Genomic DNA, 17,327 nt, shown 5'->3' on the forward strand with positions numbered 1-17,327 from the left:
GATGAGCTTCCCTGAGATGTTTTCTGACCGTTTATGCAGAAATGCTTTGGTTGTGCACACCCACAAATTCATCAGCTGTCTGGGTGTCTGGTCTCAAATGATCCCGCAGGTGAAGAGACCAGCCACCCGGACAGCTGATAAAACGGTGGTTTTGCACAACCAAAGTACTAAGTTTCAAAACATGGTTAAAACCTTCATTTTTATCTAATGGATGGTGAATCCTTGCATCCATCGCCCTTTCTTGAAAGTGGTTACATTGCTCGAGCTGAGTCCCTAAACTTTTTGTTATAGCTTGAATTACAAATTGCCCCTTTAACACTGTTGGTTCAAGATATTTCCACTGCTGGTTGTTGTTTTGCCATTATTGTGGCTTTTAGTAAAAGGCAGATTCTCTCTTTTTTGGGGGTGAACTTTGAATGTAGAGTCAGGTCTACATGTCTGCAAAGCTGTCTTGTTTAGGTTTGTCACTATTCAGCATTTTCAATGCTCTTCCTATATGTATTCTGTGGATGTTTCCTCCTCTTGTTTGTGAAAATGAATTTCCCAAAGACATGTTTCAGCAATCAATTGTGGACAGTCTCTGTAGTCACTGTTATCACTCTATTCCTTTAATTTCCCTCACACTGAGGTCTTGTAAATTCATGTTGGGGTTGCAAATGGATGCACATTCAATGTTGTCATTATCAGGACTTGACTTTTGCCATTCAATTATGTTGGGAAGTGTGAGGCCAACACATACCTCACCAAGGCTGTTACCTCACCAACTGCATTGCTTATTCTTTAAATGGACAACCTACAGAAATCCATTATGATTAACTATCACATTATTGTCATAAATCTGATAGTTGTTATTCTCAAAAAGCTAAGTTAGCACCTTTGAAAATCTACAATATTTTTTAGCCTGTATAATTTGGAAATAGTCTTGCCATTTCAGTGTTTTATATGTTAGCCAGTATAATATGGCTTTTTGTGTGTTTTTGGATGTCATATTGTCACGAGTCCGACCGAGGGTGTTTCCCTTTCCCGGGCAGGTGGCGCTCGGCGGTCGTCGTCACCGGCCTATTAGCTGCCACTGATTGTTTTTCCTTCCCCTCCTTGTATGTTGAGTGGTAGCACCTGTGAATGTTTAATTAGTTTGTCTTTATTAGACAGCCGGCCCGCCTGGTTGTTGTGCAGGATTATTTCTATGTAAACCTTCGGCTCTGTGGTATAGGCACGTGTTTAGTGTCCGGTCGGGATTGTTTCCCATTGTACATTTTGATTTCCCTGTGTTTTGGGAACGTAACGTTTTTGTGAGCATTCTGTGGTGCATTGGTGCGATTAAAAGACGCGCAGCATTGAACTCTCTGTCTCCTGCATTTGACTCCACACCCACGACACCCGGAGCATTACAGAATCCCGCACCTATCAAATTGATGGAGTCAGCAGGAGCAGCAGCCAACCCTCTCCCATCGATGGAGGAACGGGTTCTCCACCACACCACCGTCCTTCATCGGATCCGCGATGGATCAAGTGATGGAGAGAATGGACAGATGGGAGAGGAGTGGGCTCCTCTCTCCACCTTCGGCACCCACGGTTCCGGACTCCCCATCTCCCGACTCCAGCACCCTCCGTCTGACGCTACCGAGGGCTTATGATGGAGCGGCGGCGGGTTGCCAGGGGTTTCTGCTCCAGCTGGAGCTATACCTGGCCACCATCAGACCCACTCCCTCAGGAGAAGAGAGGGTGAGTGTCCTCATCTCCTGCCTCACGGGTCGTGCCCTGGAATGGGCGAACGCGGTCTGGAATGGTCCAGACTCAGCGCGGGAGCACTACCCAGAGTTTTCCCGTCGCTTCCGCGCCGTGTTTGATCACCCTCTAGACGGCCGAGCGGCGGGAGAACGACTATTTCACCTCAGGCAGGAGAGGAGGAGCGCCCAGGATTACGCGCTGGAGTTCCGGACCTTGGCAGCCGGATCTGGGTGGAACGACAGGGCCCTTATGGACCACTACAGGTGTAGTCTCCGAGAGGATGTCCGCCGGGAGTTAGCGTGTCGGGACACCACTCTGTCACTGGATCAGCTGATTGACATGTCCATTCGACTGGATAATCTGCTGGCTGCCCGCGGGCGTTCAGAGAGGGTCCTGTGCGTTCCACCACCCAGCCCCTCCGCTCCCATTCCGATGGAGTTGGGAGGGGCTGCGCCGAGGGGTACCGGAGGAGGAGGCCTTCCCTGCACCAACTGTGGTCGGAGAGGACACACGTCTGATCGGTGCTGGGGGGGTCCGTCTGGGAGTAGAGATGGCAGGCGGAACGCTTCTCGGTCACCCCAGGTGAGTCAGCATCAAACTCACCCAGAACCCCCTGTTGGCCACATGTTTGTCTTAACTTTTTTCCTTCGCTTTTTTCCCTCTTCCCAGCATAGGGCGCTCGTCGATTCAGGCGCAGCTGGGAACTTTATGGATCGCGGACTCGCCCTTAAATTAGGGGTTCCGCTGGTGCCGATAGATTCTCCTTTCCCCGTGCACTCCCTAGATAGCCGGCCATTAGGGTCAGGGATGGTCAGGGAGACCACGGTCCCACTGGACATGGTGACGCAGGGGAATCATAGGGAGCGTATCAGTTTCTTTATTATTGACTCGCCTGCGTTTCCAGTGGTGCTGGGGACTCCCTGGCTGGCCCGGCACAATCCTAAAATTTCGTGGAAACAGGGGGTTCTCCAGGGGTGGTCAGAGGAGTGTTCTGGAAGGTGTTTGGGAGTTTCCATCGGTGCCACGTCGGTGGAGAGTCCAGACCAGGGTTCCACGGTGTGCATTCCCCCCGAGTATGCCGATTTGGCAATCGCTTTCAGTAAAGTGAAAGCGACTAAATTACCACCTTATCGACCGGGAAGGGATTGTACGATAGATCTCCAGGTAGATGCTGCGCTTCCCAAGAGTCACGTGTACCCGCTGTCCCAGGAGGAGACGTTGGCAATGGAGACATATGTCACGGAGGCGCTGGGACAGGGGTACATTCGGTCCTCCATTTCACCCGTCTCCTCAAGTTTCTTTTTTGTGAGGAAAAAGGAGGGAGGCTTGCGTCCGTGTATCGATTATAGAGGTCTAAACGCCATCACAGTGGGGTATAGTTACCCTCTACCTCTCATCGCTACGGCGGTGGAATCGTTCCACGGAGCGCAGTTCTTCACAAAACTGGATCTCAGGAGCGCGTATAGTTTGGTGCGTATTCGGAAGGGAGACGAGTGGAAAACCGCATTTAGTACTACATCAGCTACATCAACATGAGTACCTCGTCATGCCGTATGGGTTAAAGAATGCTCCAGCCGTTTTCCAATCCTTTGTAGACGAGATTCTCAGGGACCTGTGCGGGCAGGGAGTGGTGGCTTATATCGATGACATTCTGATCTACTCGGCCACTCACACCGCGCATGTGTCTCTGGTGCGCAAGGTGCTTGGTAGACTGCTGGAGCATGACCTATACGTCAAGGCTGAGAAATGCGTGTTCTCTAAACGAGCCGTCTCTTTTCTGGGATATCGCATTTCCACCTCGGGGGTAGTGATGGAGGGTGACCGCATTAGGGCCGTGCGTAATTGGCCGACTCCGACCACGGTAAAGGAGGTGCAGCGTTTTCTGGGTTTTGCCAACTACTACCGGAGGTTTATCCGGGGTTTTGGCCAGGTAGCGGCTCCCATCACCTCACTGCTGAAGGGGGGCCCGGTGCGTTTGCAGTGGTCAGCAGAGGCGGACGGAGCATTCAACAAGTTGAAGGCGCTGTTTACTGATGCGCCCGTGTTGGCGCATCCGGACCCCTCTCTAGCATTCATAGTGGAGGTGGACGCGTCCGGGGCTGGGGTGGGTGCCGTGCTATCACAGCGCTCGGGTACGCCACCAAAACTCCGACCCTGCGCTTTCTTCTCAAGGAAGCTCAGCCCAGCGGAGCGTAACTATGATGTGGGGGACCGGGAGTTGCTAGCGGTGGTTAGAGCTCTGAAGGTGTGGAGACACTGGCTTGAGGGGGCTAAACACCCCTTTCTCATCTGGACCGACCACCAGAATCTGGAGTATATTCGGGCAGCTAGGAGACTTAACCCACGTCAGGCAAGGTGGGCCATGTTCTTCACCCGGTTCCGATTTACTTTGTCTTATAGACCGGGCTCCCAGAACGTGAAGGCTGACGCACTGTCCCGCCTTTATGACACGGAGGATGGGTCCACCGAACCTACTCCCATCCTTCCCGCCTCGAAGCTGGTAGCCCCAGTGGTATGGGAGGTGGACTCGGACATCGAGCGGGCGTTACGGGCTGAACCCGCGCCTCCTCAGTGTCCAGCGGGGCGAAGGTACGTGCCGCTTGGTGTTCGGGACAAACTGATTCGGTGGGCTCACGTCCTACCCTCCTCGGGTCACCCTGGGGTGACGAGGACAGTGGGGAGCCTTCAGGGGAGGTATTGGTGGCCTACGTTGGCTAAGGACGTTAAGGGTTATGTCTCCTCCTGTTCAGTGTGCGCTCAGAGTAAGGCTCCTAGGCACCTTCCTAGAGGGAAGCTACAACCCCTCCCTGTTCCACAGCGGCCATGGTCACATCTGTCCATAGATTTCCTAACCGATCTCCCGCCGTCTCAGGGGAACACCACGGTTCTGGTAATTGTGGATCGGTTCTCTAAGTCCTGCCGTCTCCTCCCGTTGCCCGGTATCCCTACAGCCCTACAGACTGCGGAGGCGTTATTCACCCATGTCTTCCGGCACTACGGGGTGCCGGAGGACATCGTTTCTGATCGGGGCCCCCAATTCACGTCCCGGGTATGGAGAGCGTTCATGGAACGTTTGGGGGTCTCTGTCAGCCTGACCTCCGGTTATCACCCCGAGAGTAATGGGCAGGTGGAGAGAGTGAACCAGGAGGTGGGTAGGTTTCTGCGGTCGTATTGCCAGGATCGGCCAGGGGAGTGGGCACGATACATTCCCTGGGCTGAAATGGCTCAGAACTCACTACGCCACTCCTCTACTAACGTGTCCCCTTTTCAGTGTGTGTTGGGGTACCAGCCGGTCCTGGCACCATGGCATCCGAGCCAGACCGAGGCTCCTGCGGTGGAGGAATGGGTACAGCGCTCCAAGGAGACCTGGAGGGCCGTCCAGGAATCTCTACGACAAGCGAGTGGACGGCAGAAGAGGAGTGCTGACCGCCACCGCAGTGAGGCCCCCGTGTTTGTACCGGGGGACAGGGTCTGGCTCTCGACCCGAAACCTACCTCTCCGCTTGCCCTGCCGGAAGCTGGGTCCGCAGTGTGTAGGGCCCTTTAAAGTCCTGAGGAGGATAAACGAGGTGTGTTATCGATTACAACTCCCTTCCTATTATCGTATTAACCCCTCGTTTCATGTGTCTCTCCTCAGGCCGGTGGTAGCTGGTCCCCTGCAGGACAGTGAGGTACCGGAGGTCCCTCCCCCCCCGCTGGACATCGAGGGGTCCCCGGCGTACACGATCCGGGCCATTCTGGACTCAAGACGCCGGGTGAGGGGCCTGCAGTACCTCGTGGACTGGGAGGGGTACGGTCCGGAGGAGAGGTGCTGGGTACCGGTGGGGGACATCTTGGATCCCTCCATGTTGAGGGATTTCCATCGCCTCCATCCGGATCGCCCTGCGCCTCGTCCTCCGGGGCGACCTCGAGGCCGGTGTCGGCGCGCTGCGGGAGCCACGCGTCAGGGGGGGGGTACTGTCACGAGTCCGACCGAGGGTGTTTCCCTTTCCCGGGCAGGTGGCGCTCGGCGGTCGTCGTCACCGGCCTATTAGCTGCCACTGATTGTTTTTCCTTCCCCTCCTTGTATGTTGAGTGGTAGCACCTGTGAATGTTTAATTAGTTTGTCTTTATTAGACAGCCGGCCCGCCTGGTTGTTGTGCGGGATTATTTCTATGTAAACCTTCGGCTCTGTGGTATAGGCACGTGTTTAGTGTCCGGTCGGGATTGTTTCCCATTGTACATTTTGATTTCCCTGTGTTTTGGGAACGTAACGTTTTTGTGAGCACCCTGTGGTGCATTGGTGCGATTAAAAGACGCGCAGCATTGAACTCTCTGTCTCCTGCATTTGACTCCACACCCACGACACCCGGAGCATTACACATATGCTTACCTTTTAGAGGTGCTAGCAGTGAATGGCACTGTAGAAAAAAGGTTATTCTTGATGGAGCACGCTTGCACGTTTACTAATTTAATTTGATGATGGGAAGAATGGGCAGAGTTGCTTATAAATGGGCCGAGTTGCTTAAGCATTAGCCTGGGAGGCAGCGCTGCCTCACAGGCCACTTTGAGTCCTTAATGCAAAAAAAGTCCCTAATGCCCGTGAGCGACAACCAACCAACCAACCAACTAGTATGGTATAAATAGTATAATATTCACTATAGTGTTTTTGCAGTCTTTTGGGGGGGGTTCTGTGTAGTATACCGTAGAATTTAGTGTTAACTATAGTGTAATTACTTCAGTAAACGAAAACTGTAGTTTTATACTAAATTGATTTTAAAAAAATGTGTTTTTGTGGACCGTAGAGTTTTTGCGGACATTAATGTAGTATTTACGAGTATGTGTGTGTTACCTGAGGCTGTGTTTATAATTCCATCCCTCTGAGCCAGGCCGGCTGCACGCCATTTATCTTCCCACTCAGTCGAGGAGGAACATTTATATTGAGTCCCCCGTTACTTGATAAATGGCAGATGATCAGTCTCAATGTCATCCCCACCCCCTTCTCTCCTCCCTCCCTCCGTCCCTCCTTGCCTGCCTCATAGCACAGAACACACATTCACTCACTCTCTTTCTCCGATGCACACTTAGTGGATACACCCAAGACCTCTTTCTCTCCATTCCTCCTCTGTTTTTGCCTCCCCCAGCAGTCAGTCGTTCTGGGTTGAACTATTCCCTTTGGAGTTCCAGTGACAAAATACAATCAACCAGGTCGTTATGGCTACAGCGCAGAGAAATACCACTGATAGTACAGAATGTAGAAAAACTTGCTAACTCTCCCCGAGTCCATTCGATTCCATTCAATCTGTCACTAGTTTCTCATGGTTTGAACTGAAGAGTACAGAGAAGAGGAGACAAAGGTTCAAATGGTTTGTTAACAATCCATTTGGTCATCTCTGTGATCTCACAAGGTCATTGCTGGAAGTAAGAATGTGTTCTCAGTTGTTGTACCTGGTAACATAGGAGGTTCAGTAAATGAATAAATAACTCACAAATGGAGTTTAATTTAACCACTGTTTCTCCCATGACATCTGAGCCAGCTCACCCCAAGCAACATGTAATGGCATTCTTATCCACTAAGATTAAATAATTAAAGGTGTTTGTGGCTTTGGTGCCACAACGGCTTCTAGTGCATCAACCACCTTAGTTCCCCTGTAGTATCACACAGTCAGCAGAAGTGTTCCTGTCCCCTTGGTCTGACTCTTAATGGATTTACCGGGAAGTAGGCTCCATACGTGGAGGAGATAGTGAAACTGGGGTCAGAATTCTTCATAACCATATAATATGACCTAAAACCATTTGCAATCAATAATAATGTGTGTGTGTGAGGGAGGGAGGGGGGGGGGGGGGGGGGGTTACAGTAATGGTTGTCCCCTACGGCTGTTAATTATGCAGCTGTCGCATGGTGCAGTCCTAGGGTGTGTGTGACTACCTGTCATGGTCGGATTCCCATAGCATACAGTTTCCTCCAGTATGATTACAGGTGAACCTGGTTAAATTGTAACTGGGCTGGTTGGATCCTAACTAGGTGAGGATATCACAATGTGCAGTGTTGACATGCTGGCTATAGATATTTGGAGGGAGGGATATAGGGGCTTGTTATATAGGGGCTTGTTATAAGGGGCTTGTTTACTTAAAAGACCGAAAGACATTGACATACAGAACATCAATAGGGGACCAAACTATCCAAAATGTTTGTTAACTATTTTGCATGCAGCAAAGTTATCTTATCAAGTAAATATTTTTAAATATAGGACGCGCGCGCGCAGAGGGGGAGAGAGGGAGAGAGAGAGAGAGAGAGAGAGAGAGTGAGAAGAGGCAGACCCAGCAGGTTTTTGTGCAGGCCCAGCCTTTTATCTGTGGCTCCAGGCAGATTGCTTGGTATGAGAAGCACATCTCTGACACACAGCTCCCTCTGCTCAGATTTCTGCTCACATACACTCGCGGTCAAAAGTTTTAGAACACCTACTCATTCAAGGGTTTTTCTTTAGTTTTACTATTTTCTACATTGTAGAATAATAGTGAAGACATCAACACTATGAAATAACACAAATGGAATCATGTATTAACCAAAAAAGTGTTAAACAAATCATAATATATTTTTTATTTGAGATTCTTCAAATAATCAGCCTTTGCCTCGATGACAGCTTGCACACTCTTTGCACAAATATGTGGGTCCCTTGAGGACAGACAGGGAACCGCTACAGAACATCTGAATTTGTCTACACAACAAATTGGACAGTGTTACCTAGTGTTGATTTATCAGTGCAACATTTCTAGTGTTGATTCAGTTTTTAAATTAACTCTACGTGTTAAGCTAACACTCATCGGATCAGAAGAACCGAGTGTTAAACCGAAACCACACCCATCATTATCAGATTTCCCAACATGCTCTATTACAGGTTGATTTTTAGAATTGTTTGTTTCAACATCTTTGTTTCTTGGATGTACATTGATAGATGTATTAATCTAATGCTACTCTAATATAAATAACATACATTTTTCTAAACGAATACAGTATGTTACTTGGACCTATTGCACCCATTACTGAAATTGTTGTTCAGGTAGTCTAATGGAATGCAGGGTGCGGGTGAATAAAAACTCAAAATGTTGGCTATCCCCACTCTGGCACGATTCCAATAGGAATTACACATCACTTTGCAAGCTAGCATTAACTCTACAATTCATTTGAAAGCAAGGCATAATGGAGTTGTGAAGAAAAATCCATGTCAGACTGGCCAATAAAAAGAAAAGATTAAGATGGGCAAAAAAACACAGACACTGGACAGAGGAACTCTGCCTAGATGGCCAGCATCCTGTTTTGCAGGTACTATTTAATGAAGCTGCCAGTTGAGAACTTGTGAGGTGTCTGTTTCTCAAACTAGACACTCTAATGTACTTGTCCTCTTGCTCAGTTGTGCACCCACTCCTCTTTCTATTCTGGTTAGGGCCAGTTTGCGCTGTTCTGTAAAGGGAGTAGTATACAGCGTTGTACGAGATCTTCAGTTTCTTGGCAATTTCTCGCATGGGAATAGCCTCAATTTTTCAGAACAAAAATAGACGGACGAGTTTCAGAAAAAAGTCTTTGTTTCTGGCCATTTTGAGCCTGTAATCGAACCCACAAATGCTGATGCTCCAGATACTCAACTAGTCTAAAGAAGGCCAGTTGTATTGCTTCTTTAATCAGCTCAACAGTTTTCAGCTGTGCTAACATAATTGCAAAATAGTTTTCTAATTATCAATTAGCCTTTTAAAATTATAAACTTGGATTAGCTAACACAACGTGCCATTGGAACACAGGAGTGATGGTTGCTGATAATGGGACTCTGTACGCCTATGTAGATATTCCGTAAAGAGTCCAGCTACAATGTTTCCAGCTACAATAGTAATGTACAACATTAACAATGTCTCCACTGTATTTACAGTGGGGCAAAAAAGTATTTAGTCAGCCACCAATTGTGCATGTTCTCCCACTTAAAAAGATGAGAGAGGCCTGTAATTTTCATCATAGGTGCACTTCAACTATGGAAGACAAAATTAGAAAAAAAAATCCAGAAAATCACATTGTAGGATTTTTAATGAATTTATTTGCAAATTATGGTGGAGAATAAGTATTTGGTCAAAAACAAAAGTTGATCTCAATACTTTGTTATATACCCTTTGTTGGCAATGACAGAGGTCAAACGTTTACTGTAAGTCTTCACAAGGTTTTTATACACTGTTGCTGGTATTTTGGCCCATTCCTCCATGCAGATCTCCTCTAGAGCAGTGATGTTTTGGGGCTATTGCTGGGCAACACGGACTTTCAACTCCCTCCAAAGATTTTCTATGGGGTTGAGATCTGGAGACTGGCTAGGCCACTCCAGGACCTTGAAATGCTTCTTACGAAGCCACTCCTTTGTTGCCCGGGTGGTATGTTTGGGATCATAGTCATGCTGAAAGACCCAGCCACGTTTCATCTTCAATGCCCTTGCTGATGGTAGGCTTTGTTACTTTGGTCCCAGCTCTCTGCAGGTCATTCACTAGGTCCCCCCGTGTGGTTCTAGGATTTTTGCTCACCGTTCTTGTGATCATTTTGATCCCACGGGGTGAGATCTTGCGTGGAGCCCCAGATTGAGGGAGATTATCAGTGGTCTTATATGTCTTCCATTTCCTAATAATTGCTCCCACAGTTGATTTCTTCAAACCAAGCTGTTTACCTATTGCAGATTCAGTCTTCCCAGCCTGGTGCAGGTCTACAATTTTGTTTCTGGTGTCCTTTGACAGCTCTTTGGTCTTGGCCATAGTGGAGTTTGGAGTGTGACTATTTGAGGTTGTGGACAGGTGTCTTTTGCTTTTACTGATAACAAGTTCAAACAGGTGCCATTAATATAGGTGGAGGACAGAGGAGCTTCTTAGTATTCAGACCCTTTGCTATGAGACTCGAAATTGAGCTCAAGTGAATCGGTACATGGCCTGTGGAGGGAGCTGAAGGTTCAAGTTGCCAAACGTCAGCCTCGAAACCTTAATGACATGGAGAAGATCTGCAAAGAGGAGTTGGACAAAATCCCTCCTGAGATGTGTGCAAACCTGGTGGCCAACTACAAGAAACGTCTGACCTCTATGAATGCCAACAAGGGTTTTGCCACCAAGTACTAAGTCATGTTTTGCAGAGGGGTCAAATACTTATTTCCCTCATTAATATGCAAATCAATTTATAACATTTTTGACATGGATTTTTCTGGATTTTTTGTTGTTGTTATTCTGTCTCTCACTGTTCAAATAAATCTACCATTAAAATTATAGACGGATAATTTCTTCGTCAGTGGGAAAACGTACAAAATCAGCAGGGGATCAAATACTTTTTTCCCTCACTGTATGTAAATGTCATATTTCAGTTTTTTATTTCGAAAAATGTGTTTTTTTTCTATGTCATTCGGGGGTATTGTGCGTAAATTGATGAGGGAAAAAAATATTTAATCCATTTTAGAATAAGGCTGTGACGTAACAATATGTGGAAAAAGTCAAGGGATCGGAAATACTTTCCGAATGCACTCTATGTTTGTTGGCATGAAGCTGAGCAGGAGTTAGTCCTTTTTAGACCTCTCAAATACAATACAACTTCATTGCCCACAGCCACAGCGAACAACAGAAATATGTCTTCTCCCATCTTCATTTCTCAACCCCCCATAGACACACAGTTGAGAGGAGCACAGGGTCAAACTGCAGTGCAGCACCCCTGAATGGAGAGCATGTTGTAGGGTTAAGGGCTTTGCTCAGTGACCCAACAGTATGAGACTGTTGTTAGGTTATGAGTCCAGCAGCCCTCCAATTGCCAGATCAATTCCCCCACCACCCCTTTTTTTCCAGTGCCCAGTCCAGTATTCAGACAGGCAACCTTTCGGTTACAGGTCCAACTCCTTAGCCGCTGGGCTACCTACCGTACCAGACAATCTGCACCAAGTACACCACAAGTATTTAAAATGAACGAACTCATGTATTTGACCCGTGGTCTTCACTGCAATTTCACATAAACTTACAAATTATCATTTGAAAGCGTTTAACCCAATGTCCGAATTCTAATGAGACCGTCTCTTTGGGGTCACCGAATATAATTCATTTCTAATTGAAAATGGCAAGTACTCTATCCTTGACTCACATATCAAAGAAACCAAAATATACAAGGAAATCTCTCAGAAAGTAACTCCAAAAATAGCCCTTTGACAAAATCACTCCCTAATGCACTGCACGGTATAACAAAAAGACCTCCAAATAACCTGCAAGCTGAGTTTGAGCGCTGACTGGGTGGATGCATGGAGCTTTTACATTTTTTTGTTTGTTGTATTCAGTGTCTGTCATTGCAGAGTTTGCTTGGGAAAACACACACACACACACAATCACACACACACTCCCCAAAATAAGCTCCCCTGATGTGGGCTAATCATTTCATAGTCAGGGACATGGACAAGTAACACCACAGGGACGTCATCAGACAGCCACAGGAAATGAATTACTTTTTTTTTTTTGTGTGTGATTTCTCAGAACCAGAGAGAGAAAACAACACAAAATGCTAGCTCCAATCTCATTGCCAGGGCTCAAATCGTGGCTGGAATCTACCTGTGACGCAAATATTTTCAGACCATACCAGACAGCCTAATTTATTAACTGGGGGTTTCATCCACTCAGAATGGCCTGGAGGCCTTATCAATGTATCATGAAGTCTGTTTCTGTGAAGACGCTGCTGCAGCTTTAATGGTGATAGTTATCACTCCTGTCATCTGTGGATTGGGCCTTGAGCTTGGGATGGCTATTGATCTATCTGAGTTTGTCAAGGTGCTGCCAGCATAACATAGACACCACAGTCTGCCGTTTCATTGGCTGATGGTGTATATAGTCCTTGTGAATTCAGTCATTGCATGTAACTTCCTGTCAAGTATATTTTATTTCCTGTTGTCTAGGAGGTTATCAAACATGATGATGTCGCGGTAAGAAGGTAACAACATTGAGGGAAAGTGTGTGCGTATGTGTGTGTGCGTGTGTGTTTGCATGTCGCCTAGGCAACAGGATAAAGCACACCGAGTTCAGGGGCAAACTCACCGTGAGAATGTTAAAGGTTTTATGTGAAGTGGAAACATTTGTTGAAAAGCAAAAATATAATTGTCATGACTCGCCACATTTGAAATTGACCAAGCCATGCGTGAATACTAACAAATAATTAATTTGGCATTCAATTCATTGTAGGTTTTAATTAATTGAAATTCCATCCCTGAATCTTTAGTCATATGTGGTGATGTCAAACTTTTTGGAGTAGCTGCAGCCGACTCACTCGAGTCAAGCACAAAGAGGTGAGTGACACGTAAAATGCACTCAGTGCACTCAAACACATACACACAAGACACACACACACACCCACACACACTCAATCTGTAGCTAGCAAAACGACACTGTAAATCTGTGTTGTGATAATCCTTTTAATTACATTTACATTTAAAAAATGTGTCATTTAGCAGATGCTATTATCCAGAACGACTTACAATTGGTGCATTCATCTTAAGATACTGTAGCTAGGTGAGCAGTCAGGTCATCTGTGAAACAAGTCATTACTCGACATCCATCCATATCTGAGGACGTCGGGAGATGACATGGAAACTGGCCACTAGGGGCAACAATGAGCGCTGTTACCTTCAGATAGGTTTTGGTTTTACTAGGGTGTTGTGGACAGGGATAGCAGATGGGTGTAAGAATTTACCTCTGATTCCATAGGTTGCAAATTTGAATCCAATGATAGAAAGTTATTTTTGTTTTAAGCCTATCTCAACATTAAACCTTACCTTAACCATTCAGAGTTAGTTTTATTTTAAATCCCAGTCCAGGTTCCCGCAAGAGGCCTTTTGCCTTTTGGTAGGCTGTCATTGTAAATAAGAATTTGTTCTTAACTGACTTGCCTAGTTAAATAAAGGTTAAATAAAATAAATAAAAAATAAGGGGACGGTCTAAAGTTGTACTGTTACACCTAATCTTAAGAATTTGGAGTTAATGCCTGAACTTAATCCTAACCTTAAAAATTCAGAGTTATGATAGGATGTTACCATCATCAACTTCCTCTTGAGGAGCTCCTGTCCTAGCTTGTGCGAAGTAAAACATGTATCGCATGTGATGTTGTGGCCACGGAGTCCCTGTGTCACATCCAGGACAACCCGGATCCATTGGTTCTTCTCAGGGGCTCCTCCATCTGGCTTCCCTGTATACACTTTCAAGTTCCACGTATATGATGAAAAAGCTTCACAGGCAGCCCAGATCTTGATTCCATATTTTGCGGGTTTAGACCGTATGTACTGCCTGAAGGGGCAGCGGCACCACATTTCACAAGCTGCTCATCAACATTAAGGTTGGGCCCAGGATTGGTAATGATTGCAGCTAGCTTGTCTCTCTGCCAACGAGCTGGTCTGGTGTCTCGGTTATCCAAGGAGATAATCCTGGAAATAATGTGGAAGTTTTTCAGAGACATTGTTGCACGGAAAAGTTAGCTACCAGTTTCTGTATCCCATATGGATTCTGTCGACTCAACATTGGATCTGAAAACACCAGCGAGGATAGGAACCCCAAAGTATGCATGTAAATGAGTTTGGTCCATCTCCTTCCATCTCTCTCCAAAAACACGCCTTCCCTCCAAATTTGTGCAGTACAGAATGATTTGGATGATGTCTGGGATGTACATTTCAAAAGAAGACTTTATGTCCTGTACATGAGTAACCGCCATCCACGTCAGCCCTGGTTGCATCCTTAAATCAAATCAAATCAAATGTATTTATATAGCCCTTCTTACATCAGCTGATATCTCAAAGTGCTGTTATCACATTGGCACCCATGCGGGATGGCTCATTCCTTGGGCAAGAAGACCATTCAATTTCACGATTTCTTTTACATCCATATTTCTCCTCCTGCAGGCTGCTGATAAGCTGGTTACTGACGGGCTGGTACTGGGGCTGGTTGCTGACGGGCTGGTCCTGGGGCTGGCTGAGGGTCAATCTCATCCTCTTCTTCCAACTCACAGTCAGACTCCTAATCTTCCAAAGTGAAAGACGCTCCTTCCAAACTAGCTTCTCTCTTTGCAAAAATTATTTTTAAGGCACTCTTAGCAGATATGATTTTTGCCATACTGATTGATTGTGGTTAAGAGTCATACATGCAAAGCTATGTATTTGTTGTGTCTCTCCCCTAATTTGCACCTGGCTGGGGTAGAGTGTTGGAAAATAGTGAATTTTTTCCAATGTATCGAAGTTGACCCGAACACCACATATGTAATATAAATGTCTAGGGGGCTGAACAGTGTGCACTCAATGAAAATGTGTTATTTTACATGTTCTTCACAGAAAATGAGCCAAGGACAATGAGTCTGAGGCTGAAATGAGTCTCTGGTTTCCACAAAACGTGGGAAAAAACACTTCTCATCTCATCTCTGTGGTAGGCTGTGATATGTGGATATGTCTCTGCCTGTAATAATGAATTTTTATTTAAAAGGGTAGGGTCAAGTATACTCTCAGCTATAGCTGCAAAAAGCGTCAGTGTTATTAGCTTTAGCCCATTTAGCTAGCTCAAACCAGCTAATCTGCCATGATGGATATCAGAAATTGGCTTCGTCAAAGTTCCCAAATGAAGGAGAAAGAGAGCAATGTTCCTGATGATCTTCGAACTAAGGAGCCGGCCCAGGTTAAGCTAGAATCCTTCCCTAGGCACAGGTTTTCTGTACAAAAAATGTTAATTTAATAGCAAATGGTTCATGGGAAGAGAGTGGCTGGAGTAATCGGTTACTGCATATAGCTACTGTTTTGTTTTCCATGTCAAAAGTACTGTGTTGGGTCCAATGCTAACGCAGACAAGGCCTTCACCCAAGCTAGGTATTCTAATTGGAAGAATGCTACTGATGGTACAAAACGATTTGCAAGGCACGCATCAAGTAAAGAACATTTGAAATGCACTGTACTGTGGAAAGAAACATTTGTTTAAAGTGCTATTAGGAACGTCGGTGTCACTGTCAACACTTCTATGGGCAGCTGGCAAGAAATCGCATGTATTTGTCTGCAATTATGGACATTATCGAGTTCCTTGTGTGGGGACTTTCCAAGACTACTAGGAGCCAGGTGACGTCATGGCCGGCTCTAAAAGGTCCTGGGGAGAGGTGGCACGAGTGAGTGTACGAGCAGGTGTGATGCAAAAGGAGGAGAGAGTTGATAACGAGTAGAGAGGATTCCTTGTGTGGAGTTCCTTGTGTGGGGACTTTCCAAGACTACTAGGAGCCAGGTGACGTCATGGCCGGCTCTAAAAGGTCCTGGGGAGAGGTGGCACGAGTGAGTGTACGAGCAGGTGTGATGCAAAAGGAGGAGAGAGTTGATAACGAGTAGAGAGGAGCCAAATTCATAAAGTAACTTACTTTGGAGTAACGTTGGAGAAAGAGGGCGTATTAGTTCTGGAAGAGGATCGTTCCATACCAACGACTGACCCATTTTTTCCTTTGGGATTGCCGTGAGTTCAATTGCATCAAAGACTTGCGGTGGAAGTAATTGGACTTTATGTTTATGTCCATTCAGCCACAAGAGCATTAGTGAGATCAGGCACTGATGTTGGTTGATTATTCCTGGCATGCAGTCGGCGTTCCAATTCATCCCAAAGGCGTTTGATGGGGTTGAGGTCAGGGCTCTGTGCAGGCCAGTCAAATTCTTCCACACCGATCTTGACAAACCATTTCTGTATGGACCTCGCTTTGTGCACGGGGGCATTGTCATGCCCAAACTTTTGCGATAAAGTTGGAAGCACAGAATCATTTAGAATGTCATTGCATGCTCTAGCGTTAAGATTTTCCTCCACTGGAACTAAGGAACCTGAACCATGAAAAACAGCCACAGACCATTATTGCTCATCCACCAAACTTTACAGTCAGCACTATGCATTGGGGCAGGTAGCGTTCTCCTGGCATCAGCCAAACCCAGATGCATTCGTCGGACTGCCAGATTGTGAAGCATTATTCATCACTCCGGAGAACGCGTACCCACTGCTCCAGTCCAATGGCGGCAAGCTTTTACACCACTCCAGCCGACGCTTGGTATTGCACATGGTGATCTTAGGCTTGCGTGCTGCTGCTCGGCCATGGAAACCAACTTCATGATGCTCCCGGCAAGCAGTTCTTGTTCTTACGTTGCTTCCAGAGGCAGTTTGGAACTCGGTAGTAAGTGTTGCAACCGGGGACAGACTACTTTTACATGCTACCAGCTTCAGCACTCTGCAGTCCCATTCTGTGAGCTTGTGTGGCCTAGCACTTTGCAACTGATCCGTTGCTGCTCCTAGACATTTCCACTTCACAATAACAACCCTTACAGTTGACCGTGGCAGCTCTAGCAGGGCAGAAATTTGACTAACTGACTCATTGGAAAGGTGGCAACCTATGACGGTGCCATGTTGAAAATCACTGCGCTCTCAGTAAGGCCATTCTACTGCCAATGTTTGTCTATGGAGGTTGAATGGCTATGTGCTCAATTTTATACGCCTGTCAGAAATGGGTGTGACTGAAAAAGCCGAATCCACTAATTTGAAGGGGTGTCTACATACTTTTGTATAAACCATATAGTGTAAATGCTGTACTACTGC

General features: G+C 46.5%; 1 long non-coding RNA gene across 1 annotated transcript in view; it reads right to left on the reverse strand.

Annotated features, from left to right (window-relative positions):
* Positions 1–17,327, reverse strand: part of LOC149974407 (uncharacterized) — a 43,301-nt gene that overhangs the window by 2,848 nt on the left and 23,126 nt on the right. The gene's annotated exons all lie outside the window — the stretch shown is intronic.

The sequence above is a fragment of the Oncorhynchus mykiss genome, chromosome 20 (assembly GCF_057628025.1).
Source record: "Oncorhynchus mykiss isolate SJ-2025 chromosome 20, ASM5762802v1, whole genome shotgun sequence".
In the NCBI taxonomy this organism is placed as follows: domain Eukaryota; kingdom Metazoa; phylum Chordata; class Actinopteri; order Salmoniformes; family Salmonidae; genus Oncorhynchus; species Oncorhynchus mykiss.